Raw genomic sequence first — 24,229 nt, forward strand, 5'->3', positions numbered from 1 at the left:
TAAAGCCAAACCCTGTTCTTTTTTTCCAAAACCCAACCACATGTGTTAGTTGCTGAAGGTGTTGTACTGATGTAGTGTGTTTATTTCTTAAAGAGACTGTGTGCAAACTGTACATTTCCTGTGCATGTAACAGACTTAAGTTAAGAAGGCATCCCAGAACGTCAACAACCAAGGCACCCAGGGTACCCTGCACATCATATCGTGATGTGAAATGTCCATGACCAAGCATCAATATGTGACGAGGTCGGAGCGAGAATGTGTTGGAAAAGGTCATTCTCTTATCGTAAAGACTAAGGGCCCTGACATACAAAGCTGACAGTCCACCTTGGTGAATGCCGGGCTGGCGGTGAGTGTCTGTCACCTAGTTTTTGCAGTGTGTCCTCGACCACTGGCACTAGTCAGCCCTTGTAGGTTTTTTTTGGCTGATTGACTTGTTGAGTCGCCGGCAGAGAAAGTCCTTGAATGAAATCACTCTAACTGGCGGTTCAGCTCAGCACACAAGAAGAGAAACAGAAGTGAGGAAAGTAAACAAAAGGCTAAAGTCAAGAGGCTGTGAGATCGAAACAGACTTGTTGTACAAGTCATTGAGCCCTTACACAGAAACGGTTCATAGTTGCTTGTGTATTGTTTGCTAGCTCCTGGTAAATATCATTTTAGTCAGCATCAGGCTGTGTTTTTAAAGTGCTAACTGTCTAACTAGCATCTTTAATCTGTCCTGTTGGTCTTCTAGTTTCTCTTTTTTAATAACAAATACAGACTATTATCGCCTGCTGGTATGGAGGGTTATTTCCTCTAATGCAGATGCAGAGCCCACATGCTGGATGGCCATTGGCTGTTGTCTTTGTGGTGTGTTCAAGGGCAACTTCTTGGCCCAGACAGGCGACATGAAGCGATGCAACAGTTGGCCTTTGCCACCACTAGTTATTTGATGTTGCTTTGGTGTGTCTGTGGCTTAAATGTTCTTTAAGGCAGTGGTTCCCAACTGGTTCCATAAGTGGGCCACGAGTCCATACAGAAAGTGACTCACAAAGGTGTCAAGTTTGTCAAAAATCTACTTTCTTTTTAAGTACAGTGAATTTCCAGCACAGAGCTTTTTTTTTAAGTGCAGTTTCTTGCTGTAGAGTGAGTGACTAACGGAAAGCTACCTGAGAGTGACAGCAAACTAGCTCGATGACATGGTCAAACGCAAGTATGACAATGAATGTGTTAAACTGTGTGGACGTTGAACAATGACTAAGGAGAAATCTGGTCCCTGTAGCTGGACCAGTTGGGAACCACTGCTCTAAGGGACAAAAAGGAGTAAAGTCCATCCACCCATATCTTGACTATTAGAACTGTGTGTGTCTTAACAGTATCTTAATTGTTATGCAACATCACTATCTGCATCTTTGCCAAGTGTAAACTTTTAATCTGGTGGCGTGGGGCCTTGGCGCCCAGCAAAGGAGATTACACACTCACACACACAGAGTTAAGTTAATGTTAATCCAAATCAAAGTGAAGCCACAGAAGGGGAAAAGATGCTTACCAAGGAGCAAGGAAAGACAAAGATGAAAGGACACGTGGAGAGAGACAAAGACAGAGGAAGACACATAAGGAGAGAGGAAGAGGAGCGTGATTATTGTTTGCTAGATAACAGGGAGATCATGCAAAACAAAGATATGATCAAAGGCAGACGCACCGTTGAAATGCACCACGTATCCCAACTCCCCCCTGCAAAATGTGCCTTTTAATGTGTGCAGCTACGTGTGTGTGTTCTTTAACATGGGTGTGTTTTTCCATTAATCTCCTCCTTGGTGCCTCCCAATGGCATCTTAATGTTTGAAGAAGCTATTTGAGACTCGGTGACTGCAGATTACTGATAAGGAAAATTACTCTGTCAGAATTTATCAGCGCGAAAATCATCCCATGTGTGTGTTCGTATTGGTTGGAGACAGAGGGTTTTCTTGCTCGGGCATATGTCGGCGTCCATGTGTGCGCTCGTATGTGTGTGCTTTGAGAGTGTTTTTATCCCTCCTCCGGGGAGACCCCACGCACCGTCTGTCTCTGACTGATTCTGTATTCATTGCCACGGAGAGACGGGAAAGAGAGGGAGAGGAGGAGACGGAAAGAAGGAGGAAGAAAGGAAGAGAGAAATGAGATGCAAGTATGACAAAGAGAAAGGAGAGAAAAGAACATACTTAAGAGCAACAAATAAAAAAGATAAAGGGTGTTTTTGACAAGAGGTTATAATTTTCATTCATGCTTCAACTGTCTAAACAGATGTCTCCACTCTCCTTACAACAGCTCTCTCAAATACAGCAATTTTACAACCTGATGTTCGATGTCACCTGCGCTTCCAAAATGACATTTATTTTTTTTTTTACCGTCACGTCTGCAGCCATTTTGTAAGTGCAGGTGCTGCAGACTTTCTATTTTGTTTTGTATCTCTTTTTTTCTCCTCTTCCCCAAATGGTGGATCTCGCTGTGAAAAAAAAAAATGGACAGAGCAGCTGAAGAGGTGAGAGGGGCGTAGGAGGGAGACAGGGAGACGAGAGGAGGCGGGAGGAAAAGAGGCAGAGGAAATAAAAGGATGAGGTGAGGAGGAGAGAAAGAAAGAGAAAATAGAGGCTGAAGGAGGAGGAGGAGGTGTTTTCCATCCTGTTTGTTTTTCATTAGGGCTTTCAAATCTAATGAGAGGCTAAGAGGGAGACAAGAAGGAGACAGGAGGACCAAGACAGAAGCCACGCAGAGAGATAAAAGGCAAATATGCAAACACTCAGGGAGGAGATACAGAAAATGTCCAGAACTGAAAGAGGAGACAGAAAAATGATTAAAAAATAAAGAGAACCAGCGAGATAACATGCATTAATGGACTGAGGCGTAATAACTCTGCCAGCCTTACTGGTTCTGCATACCAATATAACACTCAACACAGGCAGTGTGTGCGTGTGTGTGTGTGTGTGTGTGTGTGTGTGTGTGTGTGGTCAGAGAAACAGATGGAAGCTGTGTGTGTTACAGTCGGGTGAGATTCCACATTGTCTGAGCTCTACATCTCCAAACAGCATCGCTAACTAATCTCGGCAGGGTCTATCACAGTGTGTGTGTGTGTATGAGAGAAGACGGGAGGTGGATGACTCATGGAAACATGTCGTCCCCCCCCCCCCCCCCCCCCATGCGTCACTTTGTTTATGGGTTATAAGATCATGACGATCTTTATTCAGTAGTTATCAGTGATGAGGGGGCGACACATGGCAGAGGTCATGGGGTCAGACTAAAAAGCAAAGATGCTGCTATGATTCCTCTGTGCCATAGAGCTCCAATATCTCCCTGAAACCCATTGACGCATGTGAAGGAGCCATATATCCAGGATGTCAAACTGACTCAGCAGCAACAACAGGTTAAAAAGACAAAGATAGTTAGAAGCTAAAGCCGAACTATAGGCTACAGATCACAGTGTAAAAGTGAACCACCACATCACTGCTGATCGCCACACAAGACAATGAATATAAAGGGGAACTTTGCTGATATTGAACCAGCTGTGTGGCATCGCAGTGTGTGCAGATGAACGGTGTTTGGCTTCGCCTCTGTGCCGCTGCCAGCACCCGGACCGGGAAGTCAGACAACGTTCATCTGCACACACTGCGATGACACACAGCTGGTTGAATATGAGCAAAGTCTCCCTGCTTCCCTTCACTGGTTCCTGTACAGCAGGGTCGGCCTTTGTTTCACTGTTATAACCATTAAAAAGCAAAAGCAGCATGTGTATACATTCAGTAGGCTATATCTTCAGTAGCTAGCTAGCTAACCCTACACTTTTCAGGGTTTGACTTTGGTTTTGGAACAGGGAAGAAACGTTTATCTTTTTCCAACCTCTCCAGGTAACGAGTGTCATTAATACACGATGTGTCCCAGGCACAACATTTAGCTCCAAATCCACAAAACCAGCCTGAAAATGAAGGAAATCTGAAACGACTGCATTAGAGTCAATGGAGCACAGCTGTGTTGTTGTCGGACCTGGTCTGAGCCGGCCTGATGCTACGTTATGATTGACTAGTCTGCATCTGGGGGCGTGGCTTGGCGAAGAGTCAATTATCACCACCTCCATCTTCTATCTATCTATCTATCTATCTATCTATCTAAGAGATTGAGAACTCTAATGAGAGCCCAGGGGTGATAAAATCAGAAGGCAGGTGAGACAGTCATGGTTGACACTGTCTCTAAACCACACAACACAACAGGCATAATGTGAAGGTCAACTTCATTGTATGGGCTTTGGGATCTTGCAATTGCCGCTCTTTTCTACACTGTAGCAACAAGATAAACAAATGTCTCATAGATAATGGTACAAGTGTCCTTGAGTACGGAACAACATAATGTGAAAGCTGAGTGGTGGCAAACTTACTTGGGCATGGTACAAATCGATCATGCCAATAAGGAAACACCCTCACATAGGTCCGCTTTTGTGTCCATTGAGGGTTGATTGCCTTGTTTGTGGAGTCAACTGACCACTCAGATAGTCAGGATTATGATGAGTGACATACTTCTTTGAACAATGTTAGAAAGTGTTTACTACTACTAATAACTGCTACAGCCTTCACTATCAACTGCACATCAGCTGAGTGGATGCATCACTCACTACTGATTAGTTAGAGCAAAACATCACCACACTGCACCACAATACATAAAGACTGCACATTTCCTCCCTTCCTGAGTGATTGAAGTAAAAATTCAATCTGATTATGAGGCGACGTGAAACAGGAGACATGACTGATGGAGAGTATGACTGGACCATGAGCATGGAAGTCAGATTTAATTAGATTTGGGCAAAGATAGTAACATCCTTCCTGTCAGCTTTCACACTGTCTCAAACTGTGGCAAATGTGTTAATAGTGCAAGGTCGAAGAGAAGTCCAGACTCCACAAAGCGAAACCTACAGTAGCTTTGGGGTTCAGTCAAGTCTTACTGTGTAATCAGCAACCTTTCAAACCTCTTATCAAATCGATCCAGGTTTACCTTTCAGTTTTCAGTAACTTATAAATGACTTTAAAGAGCCCAGACATCCAAAGAACTGCACCTGAAGTTTCCCCAAATAGGTAACATATTCTCTATTTAACTACAGAACTGCCTGAATGATTCATGCATTGGTGTTTGCTAATAAAAAGAGAGGAGGTGAAAGATTAGAGAAAGGATTTGTTACACTAAGAGCTTAACAAATCCAGGTAATACCAGCTTGGAACTGAACCCAAAATGGATCTGACTGTTTGTTGGAACCCAACCCAACCAGGTCAGAGCCAGCTGAACCAAAGCTCCTCAGGAAGTTTGGAAAAAATATGATGGAAGGTAGAATGAAACAAATATAACACATGTCCAATTCAAAACAAGACTGATCCACAGACCGGACTACCTTCAACTTAACCATGGAGGACATCTTCTCTCTTGTTTCTCTGATTTTGTCTTTCTAGTTTCTATAGCGCCAGATCGATAGACCCTGCCCTCTTCCTCTCCCGTACCCTTCATTATATTCCCCTCACAACATCCTCAGCTAACAAAAGATCCGAGGTCAAGAAACAGAGCCAAAGGTGAGAGGATGGGAAATGTTTTGGCCGATCAGTTCTGTCTTTTGGTGCTGCGCAGCCTTGGACAGTAGGTCAAAACATGAACACAGCCAGGGTTGGGGCTTAATTTCCCACTGGGCCGTCTGCAGTGTAAACTCACAGGCTCTGTTGTAAGGTTGAACAAAATCAGCCAACCGACATATAAAGTAGTAATTCTAAGTCTGGAAAATATCTACTTTTCTGCATTTGGTATCATTGACAACGGAGCATCAGAGAAATGGAAATCAGACAGCTTGCTAGTTCTCTGACATACTGACAGCTGTGCCGTTTTTGTTAGATTTCAAATCATGAATATGCAATGTGAAATGTGATGATATACAGTGATTTACTTACAGTATGAAATGGATGAATGATTAAAACCGACGTGGAGATAGACTGCAAGACACACCTTCCTTTGTGGCCAAAATTCTGGCTACACAAAGACTGATTGGAAGTCAATGAGAAATACCCAACTTTCCAACAGTGTATAGAGGTTAGACAGAAGGAGCATACGGTTGCTAGGGATTTCAAACACCCTCATCTCCCTAAGCAATCACCAGGCTGATGTGCCGTTGGGCATTGTTAAGTGTTAACTGTTCTGAATGGTCATACTCTAAGGCAGGGTGAAAAGAGAGGGGTGAGACATGATGAGGATACAAATGGGGACAATGGGGACACTTTTATACAGTCTTTCCTCGAAGGCATTGCACACAATGGTACATACAAAAAGTAAAGGAAATGAAAAGAAAAGAGCTCGAGAGCAACTTTGGGTTTGCCCGGGTTCAGGAGCTAAAATTACCATTCATGTTTTCCATAGACAATTTTACGTGACTTCTAGATGAGTCTTTTCTGTGGCATTTAAATTGAATCATCAATACAAATACAACAGCATTAGAAAAAGTCCTGTTTTTGATAAAAAAGTTGAAGGTACATGTCTGAGCACATAAACATCTAGACGGAGATGGTAATTACAACTCCCTAAGTGTATTTTGGCAACACATAATCAATGGACAAGCTTTAAATTCTGTTACTGTACACACACCGCTAAGGGCAGGAGAAGGATATAGATTATGTTGTTGAGAAAGCTTGTAACATTATCTGCAGCTCAAAGGAATTCACTTTGGTGAACGTTCTAAATCTACGTATGCTCATACAATGGTTCGTAGGATAAATTAGGAACATGCACATACGATGGTTTATATGATTTTTAACGTACTAGCACCCAATGAATAGCATCATGTCTTATCTACGTAACGTAAAGTTATGTACATAACTTTAAAGTTGCGCAGATTAGGTTCAGAAAAAGAAACATGGTGACCTGGGGTCTCATTTATATAAAAATGCATAGGATCCATACTAAAATGTATCTAAGAACAAAAGCCAAATATTGTCAAAAGCCAAAAAATAATAATAAAACTATTTCTACAATCATCCTTCCACCTCACCATCTGCGTCTCCAATTTCCTGTCTCCAAAATGTTCATCAGCATGGCTCAAAGCTTTTCCCATCAAGTCTGTTTTTATAGATCACAACTTTTGCGTGGCAAGTGCCATACGCCTCTTTCAGGCCTTGTTTTGTGCGTATGCAGTGTTTATAAATGAGACCCCTGGTACCTTAAAACAACTCATGCTCACTTGGTTTCACGCAGGACATGAACATCGGTCCCCTGGGGGAAAGTCCTGTGTTTGTTTTACCTAGCCACCACCCCAATCTGGATCCTTATGTAGACTTTCGGTCATTATACTACATCCTTCTTTAACCCCATCAGTGCCTGGGTCATGTGATCACCCTTCCCGATTACATGAGTTATATACGAATAACTGGCGCATGATTATGTGGGTTATATACGAATTGTGGTGCATTACTTTTCATAGGTATACGAACCATTACGAGAACAGCCTGTTTGAATCCACTATCACTTGATTTATGCCTGCTACTGGCTTCTTCTCCATAGTTACAGCAGCCAAGGCTCATGGGAATTGTAGTATTTAAAGCAGCCTGCCATGCCAGAAACAAGAAACATTTTAAAACCTCTCTAACTCCGCTAGGACGCTGACGTCCTCGCTCCCTCCCTCCTCTGTTAAATGGTATCTCACAGGCACACTACGTCATCAAACCATGTGATGTTTGGTATTGCCGGATTCAGGAAGCTCTCAACTTTTCAAAAATAACATAATTTTTCTTTTATTTATTATGTATTTTGCACCAGAGCAGCCTAAACACACAAAGTCCAAAATGGTGACAAGTCATGTCATGCCATTTTTCGATGGAAAAAGTTAAAGGATTACTCGCGATATTATGCGGAGCCATCAGTGGGGACTTAGATCTTTTATAAAAGGTAAGAATCTCACGCCTACCACTTTTTTTGGCTGAGATATACCGTCTAGAAAGTGGGATCATAACTTTTATGTTTTATATGGCTTTATTTGGTGATATTTTATAGTGTTTCTGTGTCAAAAACAACATCAGCTGTCATAATCACACCTGATTTTAATAAGGTACAATGTTTGAAGCTGGCTGAGTGTTGTTTGATCACTGATAGTACTGTTTTGAAGCCGAGTGAGCGCTCCTGTCATTTGGAGCTCCGCCTGGATCTTTTCATGGAAAAAACACTGTAGAATGGTCATACTTTGAGCAATCTTCTTCAAATTTGAAACAAATGTTCATTGATAGTGTGCCTACAGCCCAATAGTGTCATTTACCTGCTCATATGAAGGCACAGACAGTTATTCATCCTGAAACACATTTTTTATTTTATTTTAGGCAAAATCTTCAATTTTTTACTGACTTCAGAGGCCCATTACTTTGTATCTGTAACCACCTAGAGTGTTTCTGACACTTTCACAGGAAACTTCAGTTTTCTTTCTGGCAAGACCTCGTGCATGCATGTAGTCAGCAGTTCAGACGCTACAGTCATTTTAATTTGGGTGTGTCATTTTAGGCGTTTTTGCTACAAAATGGGGGTGCAAGAGGTTAAATGGGAACAGAAATCAGGGAAAAACATGCTTGTCAGATTGTTGCCTTTTGGAAAGTAATATAAATTGTTGGACACAGCCTCCCCAATTACAATGTCCGAGAGATGTGGAGGGGTTGTGGAGGGGGTTCAGGCTCTGTTTGACCATCCGACAAGCACTTCAGTTAAAATGTACTGACCTTTAAATAACAGTCATAATTTGAAATACGCAGTTGAGGAACAAGAGCTGACATGATGTGTGACTTGCTTGGGACGTGGTTCTAATGAAGTCTAATAGCTGTTGGACCGATGTGTAATGCAGTGCATCCTCCTCTGTGAAACACTGTCCACAGTCTGTTTAAAAGGTGACTGTGCTGTCCATTTACACACCCAATAACTCACTCAGATGTGTTAAATGGAGCGTGGGCCGGACCGGTGCAAGAGTATTTCCGCAACCTGAGTCAACCTCCTCTGAATAAATGAATAATTTGGGTGTGTGTTTGTGTGTGAGTGATTGTGTGTCTGTTGGCAGAAGTGCATATTTGCATGTGTGTTTTCATGTATCTATTTGTTTGATGTTTGGATGTGAATGCCTGAAATGTGGGCGAGAGATGTGTCTGTGTGCGCGCCCTCCTCACAGAAGGCCAAGTTTGGACTTGTCCCGAGCTAAAATGACTAAGTGAGTCCCCAATAGGTTTTCTCCTCTCTCGCTTGCTTCCTCCCTCTCTGTACTTAAACAGGTTACATGAAAATGCATTTGAGAGGTGCCAGGCAAAACCACATGTAATGGATGAGGCTCGTATCATTACTTTCCAAACCATGTGCCACTTGAATTTCAGGTAAATTAAATCTGCTCCTACGGTATCATTGCTCAACCTTTACTCTCTCCAAAGAACATTCAGGGGATATTTATGATTAATTCATCGCAAAAAGATTCTTCAAAGGCTTTCAACTTCTGGTGCATGTAAAAAATTGAGACCGCCCATCTGTAAAACAGACAGGCAGCACACCGTTCTCTCTGTCGTCCGTCAGTATATCGGTCCTCACACAGAATACATTGCCTCATGCTTTTGAGAGATACAAAATCAGCCTGGCTGCCTCGTTACCTATTCCTCTCCCTCTCTAAATGTGCTGCTTCAATGACAGCTGCTTCCTACTTGACCATCCTACATACAGGAGCAACTACTCCTGGGTTTTTAACAGTCCTCTTCTCATCAGTGGCTATACATTTTCCCTCCCACATTCCTTTTGCAATTGTCCGAACAAATGTTTGTATCCTGACTGATTCATCAGGGAAATGAACCCAGTTGTTTGGACCACGTCAGTCCCTCCACTAAGCAAAGAATGTCTCGGAAAAGAAGGCTTTTACTGTCGGGAAGTCTGGAAACCACTGTGCACATCCAAATATATCCAACATACCACATGCATCCAGTGTGTCGGGTTCCTCTTTCTCTGAGGGTTATAGCCAGCAACTCCCAGCAGGTTATGCTTTTAGGGATGTCACACTGTTTCTGCCGGACAACCCCACTGAAGCATGAAACCATTTGGTGTTCAGTTTAAAAAATATATCCTAACCTTGCTCTAAAGAACATTACAAGATAGATTATTTATTGTACCCTGGCAGGAAACTCTTCGCCTACACTAAATTGCCCGTTTATTACATACACGTAGCAGAAACTGATGCAGTCTAACTCAACAGTCCTGCAATAAATCCTCCCTTCATGAAGGTTGTAATGTTCAGTTTGTGTTGTAATTGTTTTAGGGAGGTGTTGAATTATTTTTATGGTCATTCAGGAGGATGTAATGTACATTCTGCTGCTGGTGAACTGCATAACAGGATACAGAGAGGTGTATAATAGAAGCACCTGTCCCTTGCCGAACTCCCAGTAGTGTCATACTTCAAGGCTTTAAGGGCTCCAGCCCCAAATGTTTTCGCAGAAGCCCTGAGTCTTTTATGTTTAGGTAATTCAGATAAAAATATATGCTGATGTTGGTTATCCTATTATGCTATTCCCTACAGAAGTCCAATATAATTGAGTAGAATTGAAAAAAGACCATATTTACTTGGCAGTGGGCGGCTGTGGCTCAGAGGTAGAGTGGGTCGTCCGCTAATCAGATGATCGGCTGCTCAGCCCCCGGCTCCTCCGGTCCGCATGTTGAAGTATCCTCGGGCAAGATGCTGAACCCCAGATTGCTCCCGATGGCTCCTCCATCTGTGTGTGAGAGCGTGTGAATGGTTACTGACTAGCAGGTGGCTCCATGTATGGCAGCCTCGGCCACCAGCGTGTGAATGCGTGAATGTGGCATGTAGTGAAGAGCTCAGTTCAGACCAAGGATTCGTGACAGGACGAGTTGAAGCAGGAAACTACTTGCAATGCGCCATTCTGAGATGAATTAGTCATCCTTAACATGTGTTACGTTGTAGTTTCAGAATGGTGGAGACAGTTGAAAAGCAATAAGATACAAAATAGGATGTATATATGACAGGATTGGTCAGATTTTTAGGCAGTCTATTATCTCAAATGGCTTGAAAATTAATGCATATAGCTGTCGTATATGGAGGTAGCATGTCTTTGGCCCCTCCTAGGTAACTATTGCATGATGTTGCTCCTGACCACTATACATTAAATTACATATTTGGCCCTCCAATCTTCCCATTCCTCCAACTCTTATCCTCTTCTACTCTGCTCTCTATTTCCTCCGTCCCTCCAATCTTTAATGTATCCTCTCGCATACTGTGACAACATCGCAGCAAGACCCACCAGAGACAAACAACTGTCTGGAACTGACTGCAGGTCCCCATTCTGCCTCCCCTGTGCCACTGCTACGCCTATTAGCCACGAACTAATTATCTAGTGGCACTCCCCGTGGGATTGGCTGGTCCCACAGTAAGCTAATTAGCATGCACCTGATTGAACGGGCAGGGCTGAGGACTGAGCAAGTGGAACTAAGAATGACAGACATGGAAGCAGAAGTAAAATTAGAAAAATGTGGGAAGGTGATTGTATGGCAGCCGGCGAGGTGAAACACTCAGCTACTCTGCTACATTAGCATTTGAGTCAATTGGGAGAGGAAACATTGTGCAAGATGTTTGGCAATCTCTTAAATAGGACATCAAGGAAAGGCTTAAAGATTTTGGTGGCTGTTAGCATTAACAACACAGTGGGACCAGGCAAGAAATTGGTTGCATAATTCTGGTTTATGCTACATTGGATAATGTGGTTTTTTGTTCATTAACCAAAGCAGAACCATAGCTTTGTATTGCTTGTCATCTGTGTCGCACTAAAGTGGGATCTACACGGGTCATTATGCTGCTAGAGCTCCATGGTGCCTCTGCAGTGCAGGAGTGCTGCAGTAGATAATAAGCACAACCAAAGATAGCTTCACTTTTCCGTGTTGCCACAGAGGAACAGGCCTGTCACTGAGACCACCCACTTGTGTATGGATTGCGAGTGGAGAGGAACACAGTTGACCTATAGACAAAATAAAAGCTACTTGACTCATGGGGGAAGTCACGTGAAGCAGCTGATGCTCTGTGGTCAGTCAATATGGCAACTTATAGGGTGTACCTGCGTGTACCTGTGTGTGATTATGGACTGAAATGTTATAAAAGCCTTGGAAATGTGTGTTCCAGGGGTGTAAATATAGATGTGGGGGGCCCTCAGAGAGAGAGAGAGAGTGGGCCTTCTAACAATGTGTTGTGTGCAGAATGGGCCCTTATGTGTAACTGTCACCTTGAAATTATGCCTGTGTTCAAAGACAAACTCTGAATGAATGAGTATTTCTGAATGTACCACTCTCATCATCTTCCTCCACTGTCTAAATCATGCCAACAGATCATGCTAGCTAGCCCTAGCTAATGTCTGTGGAGAATTGTTTTGCCTCCAGCTAAGCCCCGCCCACCAAAAAACGTCATACTGTTTACTAATAGTAAAAGGGTCCATAGCGTGCACTAGGGCTTGTCATAACAGCGTACACCATGGCCCATCATAACTACCTTGTGCCACTGGTGTGTGAATATCTATGGAAGCAGATAAGAGACGTAAATGTTTAAATGCTAACAGCCACTGAATATTGAACCCTGAAATATACTTTGAAAACTATATATTTGAATTTATGAGTTCTGAATTTATTTCTTTGAAATTACAACATGAAATTTCTTGATTTGCAATTTCAAAAGCTAAATTGGATTTTTTTTCAGTATGTGTTCAATGTTTTCAATGTTCAAATCCAAAAATTTAACTTTAATTAAAAAAAAAAAAAAAGAAAAGATTCAGGTTGCTCAAATTTGATTGGTTAAAGTAAGATCTAAAAAAAAATCTAGTTGACAAGAAAAAAAAAAATCAAAGAGAACATTAGTCAAATTTGATTGGTCGAAACATTCAGACTCAATTGCCAAACACTGTCCTGGGTAGCCTGGATGATGCTATTTGAATTTTTTATTTCAACGTGAATTTTTAGACATGAATTTGACTAATCAAATTTAAGCAACTTGAATCGATTTGTAGTTTTTTTTTTCTTTTTTTCTCTTTTTAAAAAAAAAAAAAAAAATCAAATCTGAAATTTGAATATTTGGATCATTTTGGATTTATATTTCAATTCCAAAGAGGTAAATTAAGAACAAAGAAAAGTACTTCAAAGATATGAATTCAGTGGTGTTTAAATTTCTATATCAAGCATTCAGTAACTGTTAAATTCCAAATACCTTTGTCTCATTTGCTTCCATTCATACACATACAGTATGAGTGCTAAGAACACATGAACATAAAAAAACAGCTTGTTATTTTCCTTGTGTAACTCGTCCTTGAGAGCCAAACATGTGTGTGTCAAGTGTGTGCGAGACGTCTCTGCGTGTCTCAGCCTCCACATTGCAGGCGCTGTGTGGTACTTAGAAATACACACAGCATGCACAATGAGGAGGCCTCAACACGCTGTGTCTTTGGTGGAACAACAGGCTAATCAGTGGCTTGATGGACAAACAAATTAGACTGACCTGCTGGTCAATGAAACAAAAAAAAGGGACAGCCTCTTTGAAAGGAAGCAGAGAGGCCATAGAACAGTATGCTGCAAGATCTGTTTCACTGACTGCCTGCTGCACTGATGTCATACTTCACATCTTTCTAAGTTAAATCTGCTTAAGTGAAGTGAAAATGTTTTCAACTTTTCCTCTGTACGGACCCCCAGAAGTGCTTTATAGTTTTGCTTTTGGGCATGTTGTGCTTTTAATAAATAGCTGAAAGTAGAGACGACAGGAGAGAGAAAGAAAATGACAAGCAAACTGGAGATGTTGTGGTTCATGGTCATTACCTTAACCCTCACAATACACCCTGCAGATTTCTGCACTGGAAACAATGGTTTCTGGTGCACGTTAGAAAATATATAATGCAGAGCATGTGTGATGCATACCAAAAGTACATGGTGCACATTCCAAACTATCACCTGCACACTGTAAACTATGTGGTCTACACTAGAAGTTTACTCATGCACACAAAGGGCCTGTCCCATTTCTACCCCTTAAATCTTCCACTTGGCATTGAGTGCCCTCGTTTGCGAGATAACCCTTGATTAGGGAAGTGAGAAATATTAGGGTAGAGATCTTTCCCTAAGAAATGAGACACCGCTTCATGCAAATCGGCGTGGCCAACGTGCAGGCATACGTCACACATAATAGCAACGTAATGAAAATGCCGGCTCCAGCGGTTGTGTTGTGGCGTGTGCTATGTTTATTCTTCTCCGTCTGATGAATCAACGGAGGAGAAATGCTGAAAACAGGAGGCGCCTACAACGTCTTCTAGTTCTGATCGATTTTGTTCAGGTAAGTCAATTTGTTTAAATATTTTGACGCTGTTCAACCAAGTTGCTGATGAGTTTACGCTAGTCCAACCATTTGTTGTTTGTATAGCCTACATTACGATCGTACAGTAACAAATTGTCGTCTATATGACTTTGCAAGGTGTTCTGGGAAATTTCATCTTCCACTTCGTTGAAAGTGTGGGTCGGGGCTCCCTTGGAATCTAGGGCGGATTTTAAGTGTTGGAAACCACTTCCGCTACCTCAGTTCTGTTTTGGGACACCACTAGCCTAAACGTGAACGCGCATAACTAAGTGCAAGTGGGTATTTCTAGGGGAAGTGTGGGTATTGGGACAGGCCCTAAAAGCTATCTGGTGCATACTAGGAACTATCTACTATGTGCTAGGACAAGTATCGAGTGAGAAACCAACGCTGTAGTATCTAGTAAATACTAGATAAGTATGTGTTGCCAGTTGTACCAAACAATTTGAGAGGTGGCGGGCCTTCTGTGGTGGTCACCACAATGAGTTTACAGTTGGTTAACAATGGAGGAGAAACTGGTGGTAGTGGTTGCAGGATACCCAGAGCTATACAGCCTGACGATAGACAACAGGTTGTCAAACTGTCCCTGAGTCATCCTAAAATATGCCTGAAAACAGCCATCATGGAGGAGAAGCTCCTGGACCAACTGGTGGTACTCCCCATGATACACCCTCTTTATTAGGGTCTCATGTACCCACACAGATCTCTGTTTCCCTGTGCCCAACAAACTGTTTACTGACAGCCTCTCACCCTCAACCAGAGCCACAGCAAGTACCCTCTGCCTCAACATTTGAGGAACTAGATACTAATTACTGTCAAATAAATTAAATGGTAGATTGATTACAAGGAACACAGAAACTGCATCGAAAGAGATTTTACAGGGATAAAATTGTACAGTTTCCATGGATACTATTTGTATGCTTACACTTAGGCTTGTGACACCTGCCTCACCCATTACCGGCTCACAAAGTTCTACCATATATAGTAAAAAAATCCCTAAAGAGAAGAAGAAGAAGAAGAAGAAGATTATACCTCTGGGAGAATATAATAAAGGAAAGCTCACACTAAAAAGTAAAGACAAAACAACAAATGTGGGAGAAAACTGCAACGAAGAGCACAGCTCAAAAAGTTGACTGATCAAACTATCGTCCAGTTCTTTTGTCTTATCGGATTTAACCACAGTTGTCTTTGTTTTTGTTGACGGGCAGTGGCGGCTGATACAATAAAATGTAAGTTTTGAGCCATGACTCCTTTTATTCTGGCTCCCAATAACACAACAAGACAACATTTTAAGACTCCTATGTAGCCTACAGCCCTGTGGTGGAGAGTCGTGTTTTGCCTCCAGCTAACAAGCTGACATTGTGATATCGACCCTAAAAGGGTCAATGCCAATATCAATATCACAATTCATTCTGGTTCTGAGTGAGAGTGGCTGATCACTGAGAGAAACCATCTATAAAATCAAATAATATACATTCTCTCTGCATACATTAATTTTAAACTTCACCGTGGCATTTTCTTCTCAGTGACTTTGAATCTCCGAACTCCCTGAACTTTATATTACTTTAAAAAGTGCATGTAGACTAATCAGTGCCCTCTCCACCGGCTTCATCTTTTATAATAAAAAATGAGACTACAAAAGGGACAAGAGTTACGCTGTACTTATTTTTTTAATAAGGCCTGTGACAATAGCTTCTCATATACCCTTAATGAGCCGCATGTCCCACAGTGTGAGCCTGGACTCGTTTGGGTTTCACTTTGAGTATGACCTGTTAAGATATATGTTGAGCTCTGCAGACCTGTCCTTAATATACTGTCCTTAATGCTTTTTTTTCAAACACATTCTGAAATTTCTCTCTGGCATTTAATAAAGATATTAAATTAAAATGCAGCAGATATCCAGCAGAAAGTTACAAAAATTGGGTTATACATTTGATTGAATATTCAATAACTAATGAGAAAAGTGTTAAGATGCATTGTTTTAAAGTTTTATTTTTGGGGCGCTGGTTTAAAAAGTTTTAATTAGAGGGTTATGAAATTTAAGTTTAACCTTTAACAATACCAAATTAAGAGTTTCAAACTCTGCATATGACAGTGATAGCATATTTTAAAGCATTGAGAAAAAGCAATAATGCACATTTGTCCTTGAAACTGATGTCACGTTGACGCCTCTGTGGTGACACTGTCCCATGTGAATTAACCTACATATACCTACCTGCTATACACACACTGCACACCACACAAATTAAATATATAGATGCACACTTACACCCTCTCTTCCTGCGACCACCACCCGCGTGCCAGTTCCCCGCTAACAACCTGTGACAGGTGGAGAGATAAATCTCCCTCCATGTCCTGAGCTGAGGAGAAACACTTTCAGACTAATTGGTGAGAAAAGAAAAGGAACATTCACTTTATTGTGACAGTCAAGGACAGGGCACCCTTGTTAAAACGTCCAGTGGTCCTTCTCATTTTCTATCTGTAATGGCCAAGATCCTGATGATCAAACCTATAGAAAGTGTAGGTGGATGTGGTGTAAGGAGATGCAGTTAGACCGAGGAGGAATGTATGCTGTGCAGGAATCATTAAAGAAAGGCATATTTTGTCACTTATGGCCATGTGCTGAGTTTGAAACTGAATATTTGTGGCTTTGTTTGCACTGCAGAAGTCACAGCAGGGTTTGTCTGTAATACATACACTCATTAACCACTTTATCAGGTATACCTTGCTAGTACCAGGTGGGACCCCTTTTGCCTTCAGAACTGCTGGTGGCACAGATTCAACAAGGTGCTGGAAACATTCCTCAGAGATTTTGGTCCATACTGACATGATAGCATCACACAGTTGCTGCAGATTTGTCAGCTGCACATCCACAATGTGAATGTGAGTACAGTGAACTCATTGTCATGTTCAAGAAACCAGTTTGAGATGATTTGAGCTTTGTGACATGGTGCGTTATCCTGCTGGAAGTAGCCATCAGAAGATGGGTACACTGTGGTCATAAAGGGATGGACACGGTCAGCAACAATACTCAGGTAAGCTGTAGTGTTTAAACCATGCTCAGTTGGTACTAAGGGCCCAAAGTGTGCCAAGAAAATATCCCCCACACCATTACACCACCACCATCAGCCTGAGCCGTTGATACAAGGCAGGATGGATCCATGCTTTCATGTTGTTTACACCAAATTCTGACCCTACCATCTGAATGTGGCAGCAGAAATCCAGACTCATCAGACCAGGCAACGTGTTTCCAATCTTCTATTGTCCAGTTTTGGTGAGCCTGTGTGAATTGTAGCCTCAGTTTCCTGTTGTTAGCTGACAGGAGTGGCACCTGGTGTGGTCTTCTGCTGCTGTAGCCCATCTGCTTCAAGGTTCAACGTGTTGTTGGTTCAGAGATGGTCTTCTGCAGACCTTGATTGTAACCAGTAGTTATTTGAGTTACTGTTGCCTTTCTATCATCTTGAACCAGTCTGGCCATTCTCCTCTGACCTCTGGCATCAACAAGGCATTTTCACCCAGAGAACTGCTGCTGACTCTCAGCGTCTCTTTTTTCGGACCATCCTCTGTAAACCCTAGAGATGGTTGTGTGTGAAAATCCCAGTAGATCAGCAGTTTGTTTAGACTGGACACACAGTGCAAAGCATATAGAAGTGCTTTATCAGCACATATTAGTATTGACACGTCTATACTGTCTCCTCACTTTATAAAAGCAATCAAAGGATGCAACAGTGAACATGTTGCTCCCTGCACATGATGTATTGCCCCCATGGGCCTGTCTGCAAACACCTTGCACTCGTTCAACTTTATTGGTCGAGAGACTAACTGAACAGGCGCAGGTACTCAGTGGACCTTCTCAAATGAATTCGGCTGACAGGTTATAGGTTAATATTTTTGACGTGGATTATATTACTTAAGTGCAAAGATGAAAGACTATATATTGGTGCCAGAGTCTCTCTGTCTCCTTGGCTATGGAGTTATGTTTGTGACTCAACTTTGAGCGCACAACAGGACTTTTTGAACAAAAATACTCTGCAAGTACATGAATTATATTTTGTGTTGTAGTAAGTCTGAAAAAATATATATCCTGTGATGCCAAAATGTCTCTATGCATGCGCAAAATTGACACAAAAATGATGCCCGTTTTCCTTCACATCTTATTCATCCAATAAGAGTATCACTTTCTAAATCTTTCTCTCATTCATGAACTCGCTTACTTCCTTTCTCTGCCTGCTGCTCATCTCGCAGCTGCCCTCTGCCCTCCCCGCTTCTCCTTCCACCCGATGACTCAATCATCCTAGACGCTTTCCTGTAAAGCACGCCCGCCGAGGTTCTGCTCTAGACGAAGATCGTGTGGGCTAGGGAGTCTGAGTCAGCATCATAACTGTGTTCAAAAAATCATTTTGCATCCTTTGCATAGCGTGGTGAAGACTTCCCTATCTCAAAAGTTATATCTCTAATTTCCCTCGGGCCAATCAGTGTAATTCTGAAAAATCGGGCCATTTAGGCAAAATGAAGATGCAGAGTGTAACCCCTGGGCGAATAAACAGACAAATGAATGAAGAAAGCTGTCTGTAACATTCTCTGGGATCATAACTGTTTTGTAGAAACCTCAAGAGTTTTATCAACAAAGAAATGATGATCTGCTCACTTCATTTCCATAACAACCACCTGCCAACAAAGAGTACTTGTGTCCAACTCTCAAACACTCCCACAGCACAGCCAGGAAGCTTAATGCTTACTTTTTATGATCAGAATAGCGAGAGCTGCCAACTGTTTCATCGTTACTCTGTGCATTTTCAGCCACGCTGGCAGTGTGGCACTAAGGATGGTGATGTCAGCTGGTAGAACCACTTACTACTTTGATTCAGACTGAAATATACCTCTCAGTCGCAAGACTAAAATGTTGACATTATGCGTGTCGTTCTACATATGATGCAGTTCATGTTACATGTATATGAGTTGAGTTTATCCTTAGTAGGAGGAGGTAAAAGCAGATGGCGTGACACCAAGGCAAGCAGAAAACAGCAGCAGACAACTGTTTCAGACCAACAAAAGCAGATATTTTTCAAATGGACATGTCCAGATGTGTTGTGGTATTTCAAGTCTAAACATGTTTTCCTAACCCTAACCAAGTGGTTTTTGTGTTTAAACCTAACAACAGGTTAACTGCAGTGTTGCATAACATAAAATAAAGCAACTGAAACATATCCGTTACACATGAAATGTACAAGTTTAACATATCTGTGTTTTCCAGATACGTTCAATGCCAACAATTATTCTGGTGATTGGATTGAACACACACTCATGGTCCCCAGAAGATGAGTTCCACTGACTTAAGTCATCCTCTGACTTCTCCTCTAGTGCCAGCAGCAGGTGAAGGTTTTCACGTGTCCAGTAAAATATCTTAACTGGAAGGACTGGAACATGATTTTGGTGCAAACATTCATGGTTCCCAGATGATGTACCCTAATGACTTGGTGATCCCTCTAGGGCCACCACGAAGTTAACATTTGTGTTTTTTATTAATATGTCTCCATTACTACAGTATTTGATGGATTACCATGGATTCTTTACACACATCCCTGTTCCCTTCAGGATGCATTGTAATAATGAGACCATCCTCTCAAAAAATCCACAGTAGATCATCTGTGCAAGCAACTTCTTAGGACCCATATTTATGTTTACTGTTAGGTGTCGACCTCCAGTGGTCGTAGTATTTATGATGGGAGCAAAGGAGGAAGTGAGGTGACATGATGCACATAGGGAGGAGGCTTGGGTGGGTGGGTAGGTCAAACAAACACAGGACTTTGATCCAGGAGATCACTGTATGTATCCTGTGTGAAACCAACCAACTTCAAACTTATGTATGTGACATGGTTACATACCACATTATCTTATGCACATGTGTACATAACTTAAGGTAAGTAACAAACATACTTATTGTAACCCAAAGCGTGATCTTTTCCTGAACCTCACCAGGTTGTTTTGTTGCCAAATGTGTGATGTATACTTCTGTGTCTAATCGACGCTGTACCTACGCCATAGGCTCTGCGTCAACGTCAAACCTACGTCGTACCCTACACCATAGCCTGATGTGCACCTCTCCAGAAATGTAACTAAACGTTGCAGCAACACAGACCTCCTGTCTATTATTGTAAGCTGAAACCATTTCCCTCAGTGGAAACAATAAATTGTGAAGACAATAAAGCCTCCACAAAACAGCATTTTAAGTCTTGTGTGTGATTTATCCAGGCTTCATATGAGCAGAGGAAATCTCCACTCATCGCTAGGCTAATTTATACAATATGAAATGCCATAGGCTTGTGCTAATAACGTTAGCATTTTATATTTGTTTGTAAAACGTAAAAGACAGTTGTTTTGTCAGTGAACCTTGTGAGTTGTAATGGAGCCAAATTTTGTGACATTACCTTTGTTAAATGTTGCTGTTGTCCCTGGCTTCATATGAGTAGAGGAAAAGTCTGCTAGCTGCTAGGCTAATTTATAAAATGTAAAATGCCATAGGCTTGTGCTAAAAACATTAGCATGTGCTTGTCTGTGAATGCTGTGAGTTATAGTGAAGCTGATTTGTGTTCTTGTGTTTGAAATTGTCTCTATTAAACCATGTTTAACGTGTGTTTAATGTATGTTTTGAATCAAGTAAACTTGCCACTGATAAGTGTTCTGTAGGTGTAACTGCAGAGTGACACAGACACACCACCACACAACTATGAATGCTCACAATGACGTAGGCCATGTGTATAGGCTCTGCATAGAGCTGACACACAAGTATAAATCCTGCTTAAGCCTAAATTTTAAATGTTTTAAAACTGTGACAATTCACAACATTAAAAAGTGCCTGTCACTGGTACTCTCCAATAGTCATATATGCAGCTTTGGTAAAGTATTGGATGATTTAGAATTTTCACCAAATTATGCTAGATGAAAAGTCAGCAGATATTAATGACTCCAAATGACATTCTCATCAGCTTCAGCTGTACTTCGTTTAGTGGAAATTAGCAAATTTAGCAAATGTAAACTGTGGGTCAAAGCAACACTCTTCCTGAGTGCAGCCTCATGTCACTGTCAGCTACCTATCCACATGAAACAGCCTTTTCTTTATAACACGTAAGCTGTTTCTGTATGGAGATATATTTGTGTCTTTATTACATGCGAGAAAATAAATGATATGAGAGGGAAAAAAAATGTTTGAAAGAAAAAAAATATTTGAGAGAAAAAGTTTTCACACTGATAGCAAAAGATAATATTTGAGACTAAAAAAAGTTTTGAGAGAAAGTATTTTGTCATAGAATATAAAAAAAAAAATAATTTGAGATTTAAAAAATGATTTCCAAGAAGAAAAAAAACTCTCTCAAAAACCTTTTTTTTACTCAAATATTATTTTTTTGCGATCAGTGTGAAAACATTTTCTCTCAAAAAAAAAATTGTTTCTCTCAAAACATTTTTCTTCTCTCTCTCAAAACCTAAGTCTTTGCTCTCGTGTCAGGATTTTGCTCTCACTGTGAAAATAATGTCATGGGCGGGGCCACGTTTGACAGCCAGGTGAGGATTGTCTTGGGAGTCGAATTCAACTGAATCATTTATCCACCGTGGTGGATTCACCGGCATAGATGCGCTGCGTTATTTGGGAGTGGATATGCATACATTAACATTATGCATGTGTGGCCAAATGGAGAGGAGAGGGAAATGAACCGACAACGCCACCTGTGGAATTGCACCCCAGGGAATACACTCAAACCTGTAGACTACTCTTAACAACACAAGGTCACACAGATTGGTACACTGGTAAATATGGGGACAGGAGACGGACTTCCAAATATAACACGGAGGTCCAAAGCTGCATGAATGCACCGCCGCGTTATAGTGTGCTTTAATCCGTCTGTGGAAAACCGGCAGAACAGCAGTGGAAAACGGAGCGGCCGCACCGGGGCTGGAGGCCGTGGATAGCCGTCCTTCAGGATGCCCAGCTGACGGCCCACGTCACCGGGCTACGGAGTGCAGCCCCACACAGTGCGCAGAGGAGGAGAAGAAGCCACAAGCTGTGGCCTCAGCTACAGCAGGTCAGAGAGCAGGGCACCCTGTTAACATAAAGTTAACAGAACTAGCAGAAGTAGAAATAAAAAAACAGAGCGAGCTTACCGGAGCGAAAGGAGCTTAACGCACAGGGCACAGCTCAAACCCAGTCACCATCTCGCAGTGAGGAATAGCAGACACCACGCTTTTCAAAGTCCCCTCCGAAGCTGCACACAACAGGAACGGCCAACGCCGCTGTAAAGCGAAGAGTCACGGCAGCTGTGACACCATAATACGCTTTAACAGTACACAAACATTGCAGCACCCATGCCTACCTTATGAGTCTCAAGTTTGGGTACAGAAACCGGAGCACGACACACACAAAGCACGCCAACCGGAGCATGCCACACACAGCCCTCGCCAGGTAAACGCCAGGTATAAGTGAGCGTGCCCGTGAGGGGAAGACCAAAAAACGCAGGTGCCACCACTGCGCAATTAGGCTCCGACAACTGGAAATTAGGCCCAGCTGATGCCAATTAAGGGCAGAGGTGTAGCATTGCTCACCCTGCCACACATGGAATGTTGGAAGAAAATAGCACCGTAGTAAAGTAACGTTAATGGGATAACCTAGCTAGATGTAAAGTTAACATTAGCTGGCTAGTGCAGTTAATAACACAATCTCTGTAAAATAACGTTAGGTGAGAAAAGGGATTTATTATAGGAATGATTTTGATAACCAACTTGCTCAGCTAGCTACCCATCAATTGTGTGTGTTATCATCTTACCCAAATATTGGAGACTCCGCTCCCAAATAACGCAGCGCATCTATGCCGGTGAATCCACCACGGTGGATGAATGATTCAGTTGAATTCGACTCCCAAGACGATCCTCACCTGGCTGTCAATTCGATTGAGACTGGCCAATAGGAACGTGGCCCCGCCCATGACATTATTTTCACAGTGAGAGCAAAATCCTGACACGAGAGCAAAGACTTAGGTTTTGAGAGAGAGAAGAAAAATGTTTTGAGAGAAACAGTTTTTTTTTGAGAGAAAATGTTTTCACACTGATAGCAAAAAATAATATTTGAGAGTAAAAAAAAAGGTTTTTGAGAGAATTTTTTTCTTGGAAATCATTTTTTAAATTTCAAATTATTTTTTTTATATTCTATGACAAAATACTTTCTCTCAAAACTTTTTTTTAGTCTCAAATATTATTACTTTTTGCTATCAGTGTGAAAACTTTTTCTCTCAAATATTTTTTTTCTCTCAAACATTTTTTTCCCCTCTCATATCATTTATTTTCTCGCGTGTAATAAAGACACAAATATATCTCCATACTTCTGCCTCTTTTGAACCTCTAGGTTTGCTTGATATTGACATTCTTTGACAAAAATATCCTGTCAGTTTGACAAGCAAGAAATACTGGGACAATTTTCTTGTTCTGGTTACAATTAAAAAAGAATTACAGCACATTTGCATTCGAGGCATTAGACCATCATTACTCACTTCTGTCTTGTGTTTGTGTCCTGTGTTGAGTTTGTACATTTGACACAGAGCGGATTATTCCACTGAAATAAAGTAAATTGAAACTGACTCCCATATCTATGACTCACAGACACAGAAACTAAACGGGACTATAGACTGTGAACATATATTGCTCATACTGTTTCATCAGTCAGACCTCTGAATCTTTGAATACAGGTTCAGGAGCATCTCCCTAACCTTTAGCGGAGGTGGATGATGAATCCAGCAGTGCTGAGGGAGCAGCACTGTGGGTGTTGCTGCCGCTGCTAGACTTTAATTATGCGGCAGCAGCAGCTACAATCGGATAAAACAGTGT

At 41.7% G+C, this 24,229-nt stretch overlaps 1 protein-coding gene across 1 annotated transcript in view; it reads right to left on the reverse strand.

Annotated features, from left to right (window-relative positions):
• htr2cl1 (5-hydroxytryptamine (serotonin) receptor 2C, G protein-coupled-like 1) overlaps positions 1–24,229 on the reverse strand; it is a 223,564-nt gene that overhangs the window by 138,538 nt on the left and 60,797 nt on the right. Inside the window, exon 2 of the mRNA XM_078164563.1 lies at positions 10,591–10,739. The gene's annotated coding sequence lies outside the window, so the exon portion shown is untranslated. The remainder of the gene's footprint in view (positions 1–10,590; positions 10,740–24,229) is intronic.

Source organism: Epinephelus lanceolatus, chromosome 22 (assembly GCF_041903045.1).
Source record: "Epinephelus lanceolatus isolate andai-2023 chromosome 22, ASM4190304v1, whole genome shotgun sequence".
Taxonomy (NCBI): Eukaryota; Metazoa; Chordata; class Actinopteri; order Perciformes; family Serranidae; genus Epinephelus; species Epinephelus lanceolatus.